The sequence below is a fragment of the Muntiacus reevesi genome, chromosome 4 (genome assembly GCF_963930625.1).
Source record: "Muntiacus reevesi chromosome 4, mMunRee1.1, whole genome shotgun sequence".
In the NCBI taxonomy this organism is placed as follows: Eukaryota; Metazoa; Chordata; class Mammalia; order Artiodactyla; family Cervidae; genus Muntiacus; species Muntiacus reevesi.
Window position 1 is genome coordinate 63,176,036 of NC_089252.1, and position 20,604 is coordinate 63,196,639.

Below are 20,604 nucleotides of genomic sequence, written 5' to 3' on the forward strand. Positions count from 1 at the left end.
TGAAATCCTCTTCTGCCTCTCAGGGAGCCACCCCAGGGCCACTCTGGATGGTTGTGTAGGGTGTGCCCTGCCCAAGGCTCTTGATCCTCAGCAAGTGAAGGCTGTTGTCTACAGAGGCCCAGAGAGGAGCCTTTTTCCCCACTCACAGGTCATCTTGTAGGGCTGGGGCCCTGGCCGGCCTGCATGGAATTCTTCCCGCTCTTTGTACAGGTCCCTCCCTCACATCATTTAAAATGCTCATCCCTGGTCCTTGCTACACATTTGACTCTTGCTAGTTTCATGGGTCATCTGCTTTGTGCAAAGGCTTCCAACCTTCGGGCTCACTCTGCAGCTACACTTCATTTATTCACTCATCTACACACGTGTATGAGTTATTTACTAGACACCCAGAACCGTTCTAGGAGTTAGAGATACGGGTAAACTCAGAGGTGAGTGAGAAAGAGGCCTCGTCATAGGAAGCTCGAATTCATGGAGGGACATGAGTATCAGAAAATGTTCGTGATGATAATAAATTTGTATTGCGTGCTTATTATGGACTGAGCATGATTTAAGGGCTTGACTTTCATTAATTCATTTGAAACTTCCAGTGATCCCAGAAATGTTGATATGACCATATCCCCATTATTTGTTAGATTGAACCATGTGAGGTTGCTGGAATGATTGCTATAGGTCAGAATAACCCTAATCCAGCTGTTTAATAAGGTTCATTCTTAGAGACATGTGGTAACACACCCAACATGCTCCACAGTCAATGATGGAGCCAAGCTCTGGACGAGGAGCCCACACGCCCTGCCTGGTGATGAGCTGCTTGGACGTTCCTGCTCAGAGGAGAGGCTCTGCATGGAGCATGGGGGTGTCTCCGCTAAGGTACCCCTGTGCTGTTATTTCCAGCTGTCTGACGTTGTGAATGAACCTGTGTTCCGGGCTTATAAGGGCAGAACCTCCGTAGCTACTCACCTCCTGCATCACGGCATGCTCTTAGGACGGACTCCATAAAAAATGTTTGCTTATCAGTGCTTTTACTGCCAGTGTGTCTAAGTTTTCTGAGAGAGAAACATGTGGTAAAAGGAGAGTACAGGGTGTGATGAAGCTTCCTTGCCGAGCAGGAATAGAGACGCAGACATAGAGAACAGGTTTGTATGGGGGTGGGGAAGGGGAGGGTGGAGTGAACTGGGAGAACAGCCCTGACATATACACACCACCATGTGTGAAATAGAAGCTGCGAGAAGCTGCTTACAGCACCGGGAGCTCAGCTGAGTGCTCTGTGATGGCCTCGAGGGGTGGGATGGGGGCAGTGAGGGGGAGGCTCCCAAGGGGGGCGTGTGTGTATACATATAGCTGATTTACACTGTTGTAGGGCCAAAACACACACAACGTTGTAAATCAGTGATACTTGCTTTAAGAAATAAGCCAGTGCTCTGTGACAACCTAGAGGGATGGAGTTGGGAGGAAGGTGGGAGGGAGTTTCAGAAGGGAAGGACACAAGAATGCCTATGGCTGGTTCATGGTGATGTATAGCAGAGGCCATCATAATATAGTAAGGTAATTATCCTCCAGTTAAAATAAATTAAATTTATTATTTTATTAGTTAAATTTATAAATAAATAAACCCTCCAATTAAATAAATTTTTAAAATAAATGAAAAGATAATAAAGTTGAAAAAGTCAAATAAACTTAAAAAAAAAAGAGTACAGGGTGGAAAATAAAAATTCAGGGCTTTAGAAAGAGGGAGAGAAAAAAATTTGAGAAGTAACCAAAATAGCTAAAAGTTTCTCTGAATCAATAGTAATTAATAATAACTAATGATGAATATTATAATAATCTAAACTGAAAGGTTTTGATAGGTGAGGTTTGGATGTTTAGAGTATAAAAATCAAGGGAACGTGATTTGTGAAGGAATACAATTTTTTAGCATCTTGAAAGATGCCCCTGAATGATGTAAAGGTCTGAAGGCAAAAGTCTGAGAAGGTGCTTAGGGTCTAAAGTGTACATTAACGCTGAAAAAGGGAAAAAAGAGAGGTGGATAGAGATTAGAACGAGAGAATCAAGATTTAAATATATTTCCATAGAATAATTTTGGGGCAGTTACCCCTTTATTCATACTTAGTGGCTGTTTTCACCAAACAGAGCACTCTTATGTGCATATAAGAGTGAGAATCCATTGATGATATATAGGTACGCTCATTCTAACATAACCTACATCTGCTAATTATGCAGTGGTTTGTGCTGGTAACAGGGTTTTATACTTCTGCCTTCTAGCCTAGTCCTACTTTTCTTGCCAGCTGTGGAAACACAAAGGCATGACTGAAACTTTCTGTAAAATTTATGAGATGGTCTTATTTTTATGATAAAAGACTTACCCTTCAACACACCCTCTGGTAAATTTTACATTTTCCTCAAATTAGGTTAAATCACAGCAGACAACTAAAAAGCATGTTGTTATTCTCTTTACATTCAATTCTAAGCAAGTTCACTGAGGTTTATGAAGTCCCCAGTGACTGTCTATAATAGCCAGACTTTGCCCATGTGTGGTCAAAATGCTGCAAAGTATGTGGTTCTCAAATGCGGGTGGGGTGGTCTGCCCTTCCCCTTGCACATTTCTGGTTGTCACAACCACAAGAGTGGAGGCTATAGAAGGTAGGGCCTGGGATGCTGGTAAAAATCATCTGATGAACAGGAACATTGCCCACAACAATGAGTTAGCCAGCCCAAATGCCACAGTGCCAGGGTGGAGAAGCCTGTCTGTCCTAGATCATTACAAAAGAAAGCGCTCTGATGGGCAATGTAAATATATGAGAACTTTAGCATTGAATGGAGGGAGGAATATGTAGAAAAAGGTTAACTTACTTAGGCAAGCTGAAACTTGCTTGCTTTTTACACGCATGCATGTGTACTCTGTCACTCAGTCGTGTCTCCTTGCGACCCCATGAGCTGTAGTCGGTGAGGCTCCTCTGTCCCTGTGATTCTCCGGGCAGGAATACTGGAGAGGATTGCCCTGTCCTTCTCCAGGGGACCTTTCCGACCCAGGGGTCAAACCCGTGTCTCCTGCTTGACAGGTAGATTTTTTACCATTGGGCCACCTGGGAAGCTGATAATTGTACGTCAGCATGCGAAAAACGATCACTTCCTTTTTATAAACTGAAAAATGTAACTCACTTGTTTGAAGTCATGTTAGACTTTTGGCCCGATTTTTTTGATCGCAAGAGTTTCACCTCTATTCTTGTAACTCTATTCTTAGAACTCATGAACAAGAGATGAACCAGGCGTAGGAAGTTTTAAAATGTACATATATTTTTGCTGAGTCAATAAATGTCTTGCCCTTTAGATCTTCATAAAATTCCTAGGAGCCTTTCTGAACAATCCAGTCTATTTTCTGGACAAGAGACCTTTGGGAGCAGTTTCCACCTTTTGTTTAAACCTCTCCATTTTTTCTCAGACTGCACTGTCTAGCCTCCCAGAACGCACCTTCTTAACAACATGTCTCCTCTGACTGGAGTGCCTTGTTTTCTGTGCACAGAGAGACATGCCTGCCGGAAGCATCTTTTTCTTCTCCCAATAGGTGATGCTTATAATCTGCAGGGTTCTGACTCATGATGTGTGAGTGTTGAACTTCCCCGTGGACTGCCTTGCTTTGCTTTCTGAACTGTGATCAAGGATCATTTGGATATGCCCTCGTTCGGGGCCCAACCCCTAGGTTTCTAGCCGTAGTTCTCCCCAGGCCTGCAGCCGGATGCTTGAGTGCCAAAGACACCACCACTGCCCTGCATCTGGTGCCTGCCTCTGGTGACCTTGCCCTTCACCATCTTGTCTGTGCTGAGCAATTTTGGACCAGTGAGGTGGCCCTGGTCAATAGGATAAGGTGTGGGGTAGTCTGCCAAGCCATACTTCCTGCTGGTTTTGGGGAACTGTTGAATCTGGGATGACCATCACACCCTCTTTTTTTCAATTTAATATTTTATTAGAGTATAACTGATTTACAGTGTTCTGTTAGTCTCAGGTATGCCCCCAAGTGAGTCAGTTACACGTATAGATACATCTATTCTTTTTCAGATTCTTTTGCCTGTTAAAACTTCTGTCTGTTAAAAATTTAAGCTTGTTTTATGCATGTCTTTGCATAGGTGGATGTGGATTTTTTTTTTAACCAGAATAAGCAGCATAGTGTTATTCAACTTATTTTACTTAAAATATAGTAATCATTAATTCATATCCTTATGTTTAGTTTGGGTGACATTTATACTGAAACAACAGATTCTTTATTAATGTCAATTTTTAAAGCTCTAGCAATGGGTAGGTTTTATTATAATTCAACCTAATACAGTAGGTTGCTTTCATTAATTACTCCAATTATTCACCTTTGCCTGCATCTACACAATCTTCCATGCAGCTTTCTACTTGCCACCCTATCTACACCTAGACTCCTTTTGAAAAATCAGCTTTATAGAGTTATAATTTATATACAATAAAAGTCACCCATTTAAAAATGAATAGGCCGTTACAGAGTATAGTGTTCCCTGTACTCTGAAGTTCAGTTCAGTTCAGTCGCTCAGTTGTGTCCAACTCTTTGCGACCCCATGAATCGCAGCACACCAGGCCTCCCTGTCCATCACCAACTCCCGGAGTTCACCCAAACTCATGTCCATCTAGTCGGTGATGCCATCCAACCATCTCATCCTTTGTCGTCTCCTTCTCCTCCTGCTTTCAATCCCTCCCAGCATGAGGGTCTTTGCAAATGACTCAGTTCTTTGCATCCGGTGACCAAAGTATTGGAGCTTCAGCTTCGACATCAGTCGTTCTAATGAACACCCAGGACTGATCTCATTTAGGATGGACTCCTTGCAGTCCCAGGGACTCTCAAGAGTCTTCTTCAACACCACAGTTCAAAAGCATCAATTCTTCTGTGCTCAGTTTTCTTTATAGTCCAACTCTCATATCCATATATGACTACTGAAAAAACCATAGCTTTAAAAAAAAAAAAAAAAACAAACAAAAAAAACATAGCTTTGACTAGACAGACCTTTGTTGGCAAAATAATGTCTCTGCTTTTTAATATGCTATCTAGATTGGTCATAGCTTTTCTTTCAAGAAGCAAGTGCCCTTTAATTTCATGGCTGCAGTCACCATCTGCAGTGATTTTGGAGCTCCCTAAAATAAAGTCTGTCACTGTTTCCATTGTTTCCCCATCTGTTTGTCATGAAATGATGGAACCGGATGCCATGATCTTAGTTTTCTGAATGTTGAGTTTTAAGCCAACTTTTTTAGTCTCCTCTTTCACTTTCATCAGGAGGCTCCTTATTTCTTCACTTTCTGCCATAAGGGTGGTGTCATCTGCATATCTGAGGTTATTGATATTTCTCCCGGCAATCTTGACTCCAGCTTGTGTTTCCTCCCGCCCAGTGCTTCTCATGATGTGCTCTGCATATAAGTTAAACATATGGGGTAATATGCAGCCTTGACGTATATACAGGATGACAATACACAGTCTTGACATACTCCTTTCCTGTTGATTATCTCTAGTGGTGTGTATACTTTAATCCCAACTCACTAATTTATCCCTCCCTCCAGTTTCCCTTTTGGTAAGCATAAATTTGTTTCTGTGAGTCTTATTTCTTTTGTCTAAATAAGTTCATTTGTATTATTTTGTTAGATCCCACATATAAATTATATATGATATTTATCTTTCTGTCATAAGTATGGTCATCTCTAGCTGTATCCATGTTGCTGCAAATGGCATTGTTTCATTCTTTTTTATGTCTAAGTAATATTCCATTGCATATATGTACCACATCTTCTTTATCCATTTATCTGTTGGTGTACATTCAGGTTGCTTCCCACTCCTTTTTGATAGATACCTGTAATGGTCTTTCTCTGCTGGTAACATGATCTAGCTATTATTCTGTATTTGTGTGTTTTCCAATGATTCCCTCCTGGTTTACCAAGAATTTCCAAGCACTTGGTTCTTAATACAATCTGATTTTTGCCCCTATATCACTTGTGTCACTTGGAGGAAGCCTTTTCATTGACACTTGAGCAAATTCTAGCATGCCTCTTGAGCTTGGGACATATCCCCTACTGGGATACTTCCAAAACGCTTCAAATTTATTATTTCTTTAGAATTTAGGAGGAATATATGTTTATTCTAGATAAATATTGGACAATACTTATGTAATATAAAGGTTGGAAATTACTTATAATTTTATATTACTACCTGTTAAAAATTTAGGCACGTTGTTTAATGCATGTCTTTACATAGATGGATGTGGACTTTTTTTTTTTTTACCAGAATAAAGAGCATAGTGTTATTCAGTTTATTTTACTTAAAGTATAGTAATCATTAATTCATATCCTTATGTAGTTTGGGTGACATTTATTTATTTATTTATTTTTTCACTTATTTTTATTAGTTGGAGGCTAATTACTTTATAATATTGTAGTGGGTTTTGTCATACGTTGACATGAATCAGCCATGGATTTACATGTATTCCCCATCCCGATCCTCCCTCCCACCTCCCTCTCTACCCAATCCCTCTGGGTCTTCCCAATGCACCAGGCCTGAGCACTTATCTCATGCATCCAACCTGGGCTGGTGATTTGTTTCACCATAGATAATATACATGTTTCGATGCTGTTCTCTCGAAACATCCCACCCTCGCCTTCTCCCACAGAGTCCAAAAGTTTGTTCTGTACTTCTGTGTCTCTTTTTCTGTTTTGCATATAGGGTTATCGTCACCATCTTTCTAAATTCCATATATATGCGTTAGTATACTGTAATGGTCTTTATCTTTCTGGCTTACTTCACTCTGTATAACGGGCTCCAGTTTCATCCATCTCATTAGAACTGATTCAAATGAATTCTTTTTAATGGCTGAGTAATATTGCATGGTGCATATTTACCACAGCTTCCTTATCCATTCATCTGCTGATGGGCATCTAGGTTGCTTCCATGTCCTGGCTATTATAAATAATGCTTCAATGAACATTGGGGTGCATGTGACTCTTTCAGATCTGGTTTCCTCGGTGTGTATGCCCAGAAGTGGGATTGCTGGGTCATATGGCAGTTCTATTTCCAGTTTTTAAAGAAATCTCCACACTGTTCTCCATAATGGCTCTCCTAGTTTGCATTCCCACCAACAGTGTAAGAGGGTTCCCTTTTCTCCACACCCTCTTCAGCATTTATTGCTTGTAGACTTTTGGATAGCAGCCATCCTGACTGGCGTGTAATGGTACCTCATTGTGGTTTTGATTTGCATTTCTCTGATAATGAGTGATGTTGAGCATCTTTTCATGTGTTTGTTAGCCATCTGTATGTCTTCTTTGGAGAAATGTCTGTTTAGTTCTTTGGCCCATTTTGTGATTGGGTCATTTATTTTTCTGGTGACATTTATTTTGAAGCAACAGATTTTTTATTAATGGCTATTTTTTAAGCTCCAGCAGTGGATAGGTTCTATTATAATCAAACCTAATACAGTAGGTTGATTTCATTAATTACTCCAATTCTTCACCTTTGCTTGCATCTACAAAATCTCCCATGATACTTTCCAGTTGTCACTGTGATGGGACGCCCTATATACACCTAGACTCCTTTTGAAAAATCAGCTTTATAAAGTTGTAATTTATATACAGTGAAATTCACTCATTTAAAAATGTATAGTCTTATCAGTGTGACTAATGTACACAGTTGTATAATCACCACCACAATCAAGATACAGAACTTTTCCATCACTTAGATGTACTCCGCCCCTTTGCAGTCAATTTCCTTTGCATTAGGTGGCATTTTTAACGACCGCTTACTGTTAACACATAGCGGACACACACACATACATATACATTCCTTTACAGTTGCTTTTGTTCTGTGTCTACACCTGTCTCATCTACCGTTTTCATAGGCCCTTAGAAATATGTGCACACCTCTGGTGGCTTATCTCAGAGGATAAAATCTTAGACATGCAAATGATTAGTAAAAGGCCTTTTGATACGTGTTGCCAACAACCTCCAAAAATGTTTGCCACTTACTTCGTTTTCTTTTTCTGAATTGCCTAACATGTCTAGCCTTCATCTTTCTTTTTTTTTTTCCCAATCTTCTTTTCAATGTGGTTTCTTTAAACTCTCACTATTAAGGGTGTTATGTTAGAGAAGTAGCAACTATTACCATTTTAAAAGTATTTTAATTGGGAATGACTGTAATCTCAGATATGCAGATGACACCACCCTTATGGCAGAGAGTGAAGAGGAACTAAAAAGCCTCTTGATGAAAGTGAAAGAGGAGAGTGAAAAAATTGGCTTAAAGCTCAACATTCAGAAAACTAAGATCATGGCATCTGGTCCCATCACTTCATGGGAAATAGATGGGGAAACAGTGGAAACAGTGTCAGACTTTATTTTGGGGGGCCCCCAAATCACTGCAGATTGTGATTGCAGTCGTGAAATTAAAAGATGCTTACTCCTTGGAAGGAAAGTTATGACCAACCTAGATAGCATATTAAAAAGCAGAGACATTACTTTGCCAACAAAGGTCCGTCTAGTCAAGGCTATGGTTTTTCCAGTGGTCATGTATGGATGTGAGAGTTGGACTGTGAAGAAAGCTGAGCACCGAAGAATTGATGGTTTTGAACTGTAATGTTGGAGAAGACTCTTGAGAGTCCCTTGGACTGCAAGGAGTTCCAATCAGTCCATCCTAAAGCAGATCAGTCCTGGGTGTTCATTGGAAGGACTGATGCTGAAGCTGAAACTCCAATAGTTTGGTCACCTCATGTGAAGAGTTGACTCATTGGAAAAGACCTTGATGCTGGGAGGGATTGGGGGCAGGAGGAGAAGGGGACAACAGAGGATGAGATGGCTGGATGGCATCACTGACTCAATGGACATGTGTTTAAGTAAACTCTGGGAGTTTGTTGTGGATGGGTAGGCCTGGCGTGCTGGGATTCATGGGGTCCCAAAAGAGTTGGACACGACTGAGCGACTGAACTGAACTGAACTGAACTGCTGAATTTTATCAGTTGCCTTTGGGGCATCTGTCTGTGTTATCATATCATTTCTATCACTTGTTTTATCCATGTGAGGGATTATGTTCGTGAGTCATCCTTGCCTTCCTTGCCCTTTGGGTTTCCAAGGCTTCTCCTCATTCGGAGGGTATAGGCCTTCTGTGTGTGAGAAGGGAGGTGCAGCGATGCTCTAGGCTTGGCGACTTATGAAAGAGGGGCCACACACTGTATCCTTGCTCAGCTGGCTGTTCTCGAAGCTCATTTTCCCCAGGTTCATTGATGGCTCCTGGAGTGTGTTTCCTGATTAAGGATCTATGGCCTGAATGCTGTGGATAGAAGGAGGGATGCCTTGATTCCAAGTGGGATTTCCTATTTTTCTTGGGACTTTCTTACACACTTTCTCACTGGAACCTTATACTTGAGAGATGCTGGTGACACATTTTAGCACTTCCTCAAATTCTGGTTACACTGCATCGCTTTCTCGGGAAGATAAGTTAATGACCCATTTTGCTATCTTCTTTTAGCTCCCAGGAGATCATTTATGGTAGTGGGATTTACCTGCAGCTCAAATGTTAAAGAATCTGCCTGCGATGCAGGAGATCAGGATTCAATCCCTGGATTGGGAAGTTCCTCTGGAGAAGGGAATGGCAATCCACTCCAGTATTCTTGCCTGGAGAATTCCATGGACAGAAAAGCCTGCAGGGCTACAGTCCATGGGGTTGCAAAGAGTCGGATACAACTGAGCGACTAACACACATGCCTTCAGGTTTGTGCTGGAAATGTGGGACCAGTGCCTACTTTCAGTGTTGTTGATGATGATCTGTCATTCATTGTTGATTTGATTTTGCTCCTTTTCTTTTTTTGTTGTTGTTATTCATTTATTTTTTTATTCAAGCGTAATTGATTTACAGTGTTGTATTAACTGATTTTATTCATTTTCATCACTGACTAGGAGAATGATTTTATAAGCCTATATGTATGTGTGGGACACCCCAGTACACTTGGATAAGGTTTTCCTATAAGGAAAAAAAAGATACTTTTTCCTATAAGGAAAAAAAAGATATTTCTTGTAGAGTCTTAAACATGTATGGGATAATGCAAAAGCCTTATAAAACTATTTCTGTTGTTAGTGTTTAGAATTCACTGATATGGAGATAAAATTGTCATGTGTCTGAATGGGCGCTTCCCAGATGGCACAGTAGCTAAAAATCCACCTTCCAATGCAGGAGACGCAAGGGGTTGGGGAGATTCCCCTAGAGTAGGAAATGGCAACCCACTCTAGTATTCTTGTCTGAAAAATTCCATGTACAGAAGAGCCTGGTGGGCCACATTCCATGGGGTCATCCTGAGCGACTGAGCACACACACAGTATATCTGAATAGAGCCGTTGGTACATGACAGTGAATGTGGTATCATGCTAATCCATACTGGCACTATCTGAAAAAGTTTAATTTCAGTTAAATTTAAAAATGATAATTTCGATTATTTCAATCACTGTCTGAGGCTGGATATAATTTTATGAAAACTAGATTTAAACATTACATGCTTTACCTTCTTAAAAGTATACAAAGAATAAAATTGGATGGCAGCATTTAAAACTTTCTGTAAACTAGTCTGTGTGCAGTTCTGAATTTTAAGTTGAGTTCATAGTAGAAATTTGGTGTCCATGGTTGACATATGCCCAGAGATTTAAGTAGTTCCAGGCATTTTCATAAATCTATGAAAATGTACACGGGAAATCTTGTGAGTGCATGCAGTGGACTTCTAGACACGTGTTCCTTTGTGGTGGAAAAAATATCATTTGAAACCTATGGTGTGTTAAACAGTTAAACACAGGAAGCCAAAACCACTGTGATGTAATGAAAAACAAATCTGAGTGTTTGGAACAACTCCAGCACATCCCGGGCGGTGGAAGTTATCAAACAAGGTGTGATCTGAGGACAGTCTCTGTGGATGTGGGGGAAATAGCTGAATGTTGACAGTGAACACGGGTTTCAACAGTCAGCTTCACTAAAGCCCTTTATTTGCCATAGTCCTCGGGGAGTTTGATCACACTTCTGATAATGCTTGTGAATTTCTGTTTCAGAACTGCTCCAAAGGTGAGAAACCAGTCACAAAGTACTCATTTTAACTCATAAGCTTTAAGCAGTGTCATAATGGATTGATCGTCTCATTCAAAAAAATACTGAAAAGTGTATATTTTGATTGAAGTATATAACCAGCAACTGTTTCAAGTTTCTTAAGGTAGTAATCTCACGTAATTTCATCCTCTCCAATGTGATAGTGTGGGAGCTGCACTTCGAACACCTCCTTTTCTACCTTCGATGAATATATTGCTGTAAAGTGGTGTATAAGTCACAGTTAAAAGTGGTTGAATCGGTTTAGATCTATTAGAGGATCTCACTGTGTGAAAGAATCCATTTGGGAAAGACTTTATGGACTGACCGTGTCATCTCCTAGTTTGTAATGTTTCTGTGTGGATTTCTCAAACTTGTTTAAAATGTGCATTTGTGGTTAACCACTCTGACATTGTGACGTGACTTACCTTTGTGAAAGTGGAAGCAAAACTGAACATGAACTTAGCAATTTAGGAGAGGGAACGGATTCCTCCCTATGCATTTTATTTTTGTCTGATTTTTTTATTTTTTCAAGGTTACATGTGGTTTTAAAGTCACACGGTTGTACAGAACTCATTGTGCAAACAGTGGCCCTCTCCCCTCCATTCCATTCCCAGACCCCAGAGCAATTGCATCCAGCTTTTGGAGCTGTTTCTTCTGTTTTACCTCTATATTTCCAAAAAACAAGTTTGTACTCCCATTTCTTTTTTTAAATACCACTGAAATAGAGTTAATGTTCAACATTGTGCTTATTTCAGACACAACCAAACCAACTTAGCATGCATGCGCGCACACACACACACACACACACACACACACACACACATATATGCCTTCTTTTCAAAATATTCTTTTCTGTTATGGCTTATCACAAGATGTTGAATATAGTTCCCTGTGCTGTACAGAGGGACCTTGTTTATTCACCCTATACAAAACCATTTGCATCTGCTAATCCCAAACTCCCCATCCTTCCCTTCCCCACTCCCCTCCCTACTGACAACCACAAGTCTGTTCTCTATGTCTTTGTATCTGTTTCTGTGCATTGATGGGTTTGTTTGTGTCATATTCTAGATTCTACATATAAGTGATATCATGTGGTATTTGTCTTTCTCTAACTTACTTCATTTAATATGATCATGTCTAGGTCCATCTATGTTGCTGCAAATGGCATTATTTCATTCTTTTATGGCTGAATAGTATTCCTCTGTGTGTGTGTGTGTGTGTGTGTGTGTGTACCACATCTTTATCCATTCATCTTTCAGTGTACATGCCCATCTCTTTATGTATTTTTTAGTTTTGGGTATTATCTATTGAGGGATTCCCTGGTGGCCCAGTGGCTAAGACCCCGAGCTCCAAATGCAGGAGACCTGGGTTCAATCCCTGGTCAGGGACCTAGATCCCACATGCTGCAGCTAAGACCTGGCACAGCCAAATAAATATATATTTGGGCTTCCCTGGTGGCTTAGACAATAAAGAATCTGCCTGCAATGCAGGAGACCCAGGTTTGATCTCTAGGGTGGAAAGATCCTCTGGAGAAGGAAATGACAACCCACTCCAGTATTCTTGCCTGGAGACTCCCATGGACAGAGGAGCCTAGAGGGCTACAATTCATAGGGTCCCAAAGAGCTGGACCTGACTGAGTGACTAACACTTTCACTTTCATTATCTGTTGATGTTTTCCTTTGGAAAATAAGGATTTAGCTCTTTCCTTCACCCCAAGTCAGACACTTCCCCTATTATAGGTGTGTCATGATGTTTCTAAGAGCCAGTATTTAGCCTTATAATATTTGATTATGTAAGTGTGATAGGATATTAAATTCTGTTTCACCCAAGTTGCTAGGTAGCAAAAGACAGAAAATTCTACGTCAGCTGTAAGACTGAAATGAGTGTCTGCAGACCAGCTGTGCAGGGCAGCGAAGAGTAAAATGTTTCCAGGGGATGCTGCAGTGAGAAAATAAAGATCCAATTAAATGGGAGGATAAAGCCCAGGTTTGGTGGGGTCTGGACTTCTCTGGTGGCTCAGATGGTATAAAATCTGCCCTCAGTGTGGGAGATCTGGGTTCGATCCCTGGGTCAGAAAAATCCCCTGGAGAAGTGAACGCCAACCCACTCCAGTATTCTTGCCTGGAAAATCCCATGGACAGAGGAGCCTGGTGGGCTGCAGTCCTTGAGGTCGTAAGGAGTTGGACACGACTGAGCGACTTTCACTTTTGGTGGGGTTACGACCTCATAAGTGTGTTCTATGAACATTTGGGGCTCCCAAGAGGTGGGCAGGCTTGGAGCTCTTGTTACTCTTGCTAAGAAGATGCCTTGGGTGTGTGAGATAGGGTGAAAGCATAAAGGATTTGATGGAGGGAGCCTGGGTGATCTGGTTGTTTTTTGGACTTCAGCCATTTCCTTGTTCTCTGCCTGCCAACATCTTTCATTCATAACCATTGTCCCCCCTCCTGAGTCATTTGGGAGCTCATGATACAATCCTCTTGGAGAGGGTTTCCTCACTGCTGAACATTTCCTCTGGTCTGCTCATTTCTGTTCCTCTCCAGCTTTCAAAATTTAATTGTTGTTTTTCTCCTTTTGTTTTATTTGCCTTAAATCTTTTTCTCCTGTTATGATTTGTGGGATTTTGAGCCAGAGTGGTGATTAAAAAGCCTATGTGTTCTATGGGCAATATTAGCTAGAATCTCAAAATTTATTCAGACATAAAGGTGTGTGAAGGCAGTCCATTGGGTGAGAAGGCAAATATGTAATTACTTAACTCTTTTGAGGAAACAGCAATATTTGAATATTAGTACTTTTGTCTTTTGTTCTGTCCTTGACCTTGAGTGGGCTGTTTTGTCCTTCCTGAAGGTTGGAGGGAAGCTGACTGAGGTAACCTGAGTGGGCAGCCACGCTCTTCAGTGAAGACAGTGCCGTCCTAAGCAGTGGTTACCATGAAGTAACATTACATGTTATTCTGGTACAAATTCAGCTATACCAATTCAACAGAAGAAGAACTTACAAAAGATGCCCCTTTGCCCCATGGGGTTCCATGTATGCCCTCCTTCAAAGATTTTTTAAAACACAAAGCAAAATGAAACCTTAAAAGAATCAATTCTTTCTGACTTACTTCACTCTGTATAATGGGCTCCAGTTTCATCCATCTCATTAGAACTGATTCAAATGAATTCTTTTTAACGGCTGAGTAATATTCCATGGTGTATATGTACCACAGCTTCCTTATCCACTCATCTGCTGATGGGCATCTAGGTTGCTTCCATGTCCTGGCTATTATAAACAGTGCTGCGATGAACATTGGGGTGCACGTGTCTCTTTCAGATCTGGATTCCTCAGTGTGTATGCCCAGAAGTGGTATTGCTGGGTCATATGGCAGTTCTATTTCCAGTTTTTTAAGAAATCTCCACACTGTTTTCCATAGTGGCTGTACTAGTTTGCATTCCCACCAACAGTGTAAGAGGGTTCCCTTTTCTCCACACCCTCTCCAGCATTTATTGCTTGTAGACTTTTGGATAGCAGCCATCCTGACTGGCGTGTAATGGTACCTCATTGTGGTTTTGATTTGCATTTCTCTGATGATGAGTGATGCTGAGGAGTCGGGTGGGGAGGGAGGTGGGAGGGGGGATCGGGATGGGGAATACGTGTAACTATATGGCTGATTCATGTCAATGTATGACAAAACCCACTGAAATGTTGTAAAGTGATTGGCCTCCAACTAATAAAATAATATTAAAAAAAAAAAATAAATAAAAAAAAATAAAAAAAATAAAATACTAAAAAAAAAAAAAAAAAAAAAAAAAAGAATCAATTCTTGGCTTTTGTGCTTTCAAGGACATAAGTGCAAGAAATTTATAGATGAATTAAGAGATTTTTCAGGGGTCATTTTGTCTGGGCTTAATTTTTGTTTTAAAGTATCATCTTAGGCCTTATTTGTCTACTGTAATCATCTTAGTTTACTACCCAGAACCAAAAGATTGAATGTTTCCTTATTCCGAGGCTGTATGGTATTATAAAAGAAGTTGAGTCTTGTAATTCATACAACCTTGGGTTCAAGTTCTAGTTATACCCTAGTGAACAGGTGACACAGATTTCCTGAATCTTTGATTTATTTGCCTCTAGGGCATCCTTGGTGGCTCAGATGGTAAAGAATCCACCTGCAATGTGGGAGACCTGGGTTTGACCTCTGGGTTGGGAAGATCCCCTGGAGGAGGGCAAGGCAACCCACTCCAGTGTTCTTGCCTGGAGAGTCCCATGGACAGAGGAACCTGGCAGACTATTGTCCATGGGGTCCCAAAAAGTTGCATACGACTAACTGGCTATCTGTCCCTTTCACTTTAGAAGAATGGTTAGCCCAGGAAACTGTGGGAAGGGCAGCAGTGCAGCTGGCCTCAGGAGCTGCTGGCACCAGGGAACTGGGTCCCACAGAACTTACTTCCATGCTTCCTTTACGTGCACATTGGCAGTTATGTTTCTGACTGTAGACAGTAATCCTAGTCAGTGCTGTTGGTGACCCAGGTTTAACACTTGTAAGACTTTAGCCATGTGAGAGGACTGATTTTTCTTCCTAGATTCAGTTTAAAAAAATCCCAGGAAGGAATTTGAACAGTTAACTGTAGCCTGAGGGTCAAGGCGTGAAGAACATAGCTTTTCCTGAGGCATCCTTATAGACTTGGTGTTATGGAGGATGCAGGCAGGTGAGTTAGTTAGGAATGCTTTTGACTGCAGGTGACATAGTAATATCAATAGTGGAGGTTTAGCACTTATTTACTATTACAGAAAAAATCTGGAGTTAGGGTTGAACCTTGATCTCAAAGACAGCACTAGTGACCTTCCGTCATCTCGTCCTGTGTTCCTTATATGGGCTTTTCATATCCTTGCTTCTCTTCATCATAAGATTGCTGCCAACAAGGTCTAAGGTTCATGCACGTATTCAAGACAAGAAGGGAAGTGTTTGCATGGTTAGCAGAATTGCTTCTTTCTCCTATCTCTTTCACCTACTTGGTTAAATTTATTCCTAAATATTTTATTCTTTTTGATATTACTATAAATGGGATTGCTTTCTTAATTTCTTTTTCAGATAGCTTGTTTTCAGTATATAGAAACAACTGATTTCTATATATTGATTTTGTATCCTGCAACTTGACTGAGTTTATTAGTTTTAACCAATATTTAGTGGTGTCTTCAGGGTTTTCTATACATGAGATCATTTATTCTATAGCCAAGAGACAATTGTACTTTTTCCTTTCTGAAATGGATACCTTTTAATTTATTTTTCTTGCCTAATTGTTCTGTCTAGGACTTTCTCTACCATATTGAATAGAAATAAAGACAGCAGGCACCCTAAGATCAAGTTATGATCTTAAAGGAAAAGCTTTGAGCTTTTTGCCATTGAGTATGATATTAGATGTAGGCCTATCATTTCATTTCTTTTATTAAGTTGAGGTACAATCCCTTTTTATCTAATTCATTGAGAATTTTTACTACAAAATGATGCTCAATTTTGCCAAATACTTTCTCTGCACCGATTGTGATTATGCGACTTTTATCCTTCACTTTGTTAATGTATTCTATCAACATTTATTGATTTGTATATGTTGAACCATCCTTGCATCCTGGGGATAGATCCCATTTTATTATGATACATGATCTTTTGATGTGCTGCTGAAAAGACATTATTAATTAGCTAAAGTAATAGTCATTCCCGCCTTTCCATGCTACCCAGACAGGGGTCCATACAGAGTTATTCTAGATTCCTCTCATAACTTAGAAGAGAGGAGTCCTTGATGTCCTGCAAATGAAGGAACAGGATGTCCTCAAATTCCTTGCGGCAGGAACCCACTTATGTGGCACCTACCTCGACTCCCAAATGGAACAGTACATCTACAAAAGGAAACATGGCAGCATCTCCATCATGAATCTGAAGAGAACCTGGGAGAGCCTTCTGTTAGCAGCTTGTGCCATCTTTGCCTTTGAAAGTCCAGCTGATGACCGTGTCATATCCTCCAGGATGCTGCTGCCACTGGAGCTACTCCTATTGCTGGCTGCTTCACTCCCAGACCTTCACTAACCAGATTCAGACAGCCTACCAGGAGCCACGACTTCTGGTGGTTACTGATCCCAGAGCTGAGCACCAGCCTGTCACAGAAACCCCCACGTTAGCCTGCCTGCCTACTACTGTGTAACTCCAGATTTCCTCTGCACTACCTGGACAGTGCCATCTCACGCAACAACAAGCGAACGCCCTCAGTGGGTCTGATGTGGTGGATGCTCACCTGGGAAGTTCTGCACATGTGTGGCACCATCGCTCATGAACACCGTTTGGAGGTCATGCCTGATCTCTTCTTCTAAGAGATCCCGAAGAGATTGAAAAGGAAGAACAGGCAGCAGCTGAGAAGGCAATCACCGATGAGGAATTTCAGGGTTAATGCACCACTGCAGCTCTGTTGTCTACTTAATCTGAGGTAGCAGATGGTCTGAAGGCATGCGGGTACTCTCTGAGCCTGAAGAAAGCAAGATGTTGGCAGGAAAAAAAAAAAAAATGAAGGCACAAAGAAAGAAAAAGCTATCACATACTCATAGTTTGGAAGAATTAATATTGTTAAAATGTCCATACAACCCAGAGTGACTTGCACATTCAACACAACCTCTATCAAAATTCTAATTTGCATTTTTCACAGAAATAGGAAAATGGTCTTAAGATTTATACAGAACCACAAAAATACCCCAAATAGCTAAAGCAATCTTGATTAAGAACAAAGCTGGATGTATCACATGCCCTGACTTCAAACTATATTAGAGGGCTATAGTAATCAAGGTAGTATGGTTCTGTCACAAAAACAGACACATAGATCAGTGAAACAGAATCAAGAGCCCAGATATATACCCATGCAGATACAGTCAACTGATTTTCAACAGAATTATCAGGAGTACACAATATGAAAAGTAATAATCTCTTCAATAAATAGCATTGGAAAACTGATATCCACAGGTTAAAAAAAAATAAAATTGAACCTTCATCTCACACCATAAACAAAAGTCAACTCAAAATGGATTAAAAGACTTAAATGTAGGCTCTGAATCTATAAAACTCTTGGAAGAAAACATTGGGGAAAATCTCCTTGACTTGGTCTTGGCAATGATTTGTTTGGATTTAACACCGAAAACACAGGCAACAGAAGCAAAAATAAACAACTGGGACTACATGAAATGAAAATGTTTCTACATAGTAAGAGAGTCAATCATGATGAAAAGGCAACCTGTGGAATGGGAGAAAATATTTGAAACCATGTATCTGATAAAATGTTGGTATTACCCTTACACCTAAATAGCAAAAACAAACAAACAAACAAAAACCAAAACCCAATTAAAAAATAGGCAAAGGATCTAATTAGACTTTTCCCAAAGAAGAGATACAATTGACTAACAGGTACAACAAAAGGCGCTCAACATCATTAATCATCAAGGAAATACAAATCACACCTTTTAGGATGGCATTTATCAAAAAGACTAGAAATAACAAGTCTTGGCAAGGATAGAAAAAAGAATCCCTTTTTCTGTGTTGATGAGAATGTGAATTGGTATAAGTGATATGAATTGGTTACCAATGAGAAACAGTATGGAGGTTCTGCAAAAAAAAATTTTTTTTTAAAGAACTACCATACAATCCAGCAATTCTACTTTTGGGTCTATATCCAGAGGATATAAAATCACTACCTCAAAGAAATGTCTGCTGTCACTATTCACAATAGCCAAGATACGGAAACAATCTAACTGTCAGTTGAATGAATATATAAAGACAGTATGGTATGATACACATACACACACACAATGGAATATGGTAGTCTTAGAAGAAAATTGTTCCATTAGTTCCAGGTTCATGGATGAACCTGGAGGACATTATACCCAGTGAAATAAACCAGACAGAGAAAGACAAATTTTGCATGATCTTACAAGTTAAGTTTTACCGAAAAAAGAATAGTAAGGCCAAACTCACAGTAACAGAGAGTAGAATGATGGTTCCTAGAGGCTGGGGCCCGGGGAAATATGGTAGACTTTTTGTTGTAAGGAGAAAGAAAGTGGAATGGTGGTTGCCAGTGGCCGGGTGGAGGAGGGTGAGAGTTATTGCTGAATGGGAACAAAATTTCAGTTTTGCACAATGAAAGGAATCTGGAGATGAATGGTGGTGATGTTTGCACAATAACATGAATGTGCTTAGCACCATTGACATGTACACTTAAAAATGACTAGGAGGTCAATTGTAAGCAGAAAACAGAAAAAATGGAAAAAAAAGGAGAAGAGGTGGGTAAACTTGTCCATTGCCATGAGCCTGAGAAGAAGGGTGTTAGGGAGATGTTCCCATAGATGTATAATATAACCATAGATATAATCACCCTAATATATAAAAAGTCCTAGAACAGCTGTGAACTGGCCTCAGGGAGTGGCCGAGCCCGCTGCTCTTGTCTGCTTCCCTAGAGGATTCAAGCCTTTCTGCCTTCAACCTCCTTCCCTGTGACTTCTCCAGTTCTTTTTTTCTTTCTTCTCCTGCAAAGATGCCAGAAATTGTAACCTTATGTCAAGGCCCATTTCCGTCTGCCAAGTTCATGGTGCCATCCTGTCCCCTTAAATTCATCCCACGTCTGATCACACAACCGTAAGTTATGTCATGTACTGCTGGAGACAACTTACATTTTGCTGTTTTGCCCTGAAATTTAGCTTTTGACACCAAGGTGTCTGATGACTCTAATCAGGCTGTAGCTTTCTGAAATTGAACAACGCTTCCTCTATTACTTTGTAAAGATGTAGTAGAAAGCAGAGCACATAATTGGTACTCAATTAACTTATATTGGTTAATTCATCTTTATAAGACTATGTAATTAAAACCCTTTTTTATCCATGAAGAATAATTTTAATCTCTGGCATGCCTCGACAGTGCTTTAGAAGAGAGAGCAGGGGAAGAATTCCTTTAATGTACAGCTGTCTTGCCAGCTCACTTGTTTTAGGACTTCTATTTAAATGACATCTTCCTCCTCAAAAACTCTCCTGGTTCATTATTGCACAGGTGATAATAAAGACTATTTTCTCCATTCCACACTCTTATAGGTTTGTATTATAGACCAAACAGTGCTCTGCTTTTCCTCTGTGCTATTTTGGTCCTGCCTGTTTTTGAAGAATTTTCAGTAATGCCCTGGGTTGTCGAATTTTCCTTTCTGTGGAGTCAAGTGACTATTATGCATGGGCAGAAAGGGAAAGAAAAGAATTTAATGTAAGCACTGCAGCTTTTCAAAAGAAGTCAAGTTCTGCTGCTCAGTGTGAAAGGTGAGATGCTGCAAACAGTGGGGCCAGCTATGGACTCTGTATTTGCTTAGTATTTGATGAATGAAAATGCTGTTTGTACGTGAAGATGATAGAATTTGAAATGGTCCTTTTCTAGCTTCATAATTTTCTTGAGAGTGTGGCTGCATTTTTTGGTATCAATTTTTTTTCTTTTCATCTTTGATGTCCGGCTGGTATTTTGA

At 40.3% G+C, this 20,604-nt stretch overlaps 1 pseudogene; it reads left to right on the top strand.

Annotated features, from left to right (window-relative positions):
• The first annotated feature begins 754 nt into the window (after window positions 1-754).
• LOC136166317 (small ribosomal subunit protein uS2-like) lies at window positions 755-17,514 on the top strand (annotated as a pseudogene).
• Window positions 17,515-20,604: the final 3,090 nt, after the last annotated feature.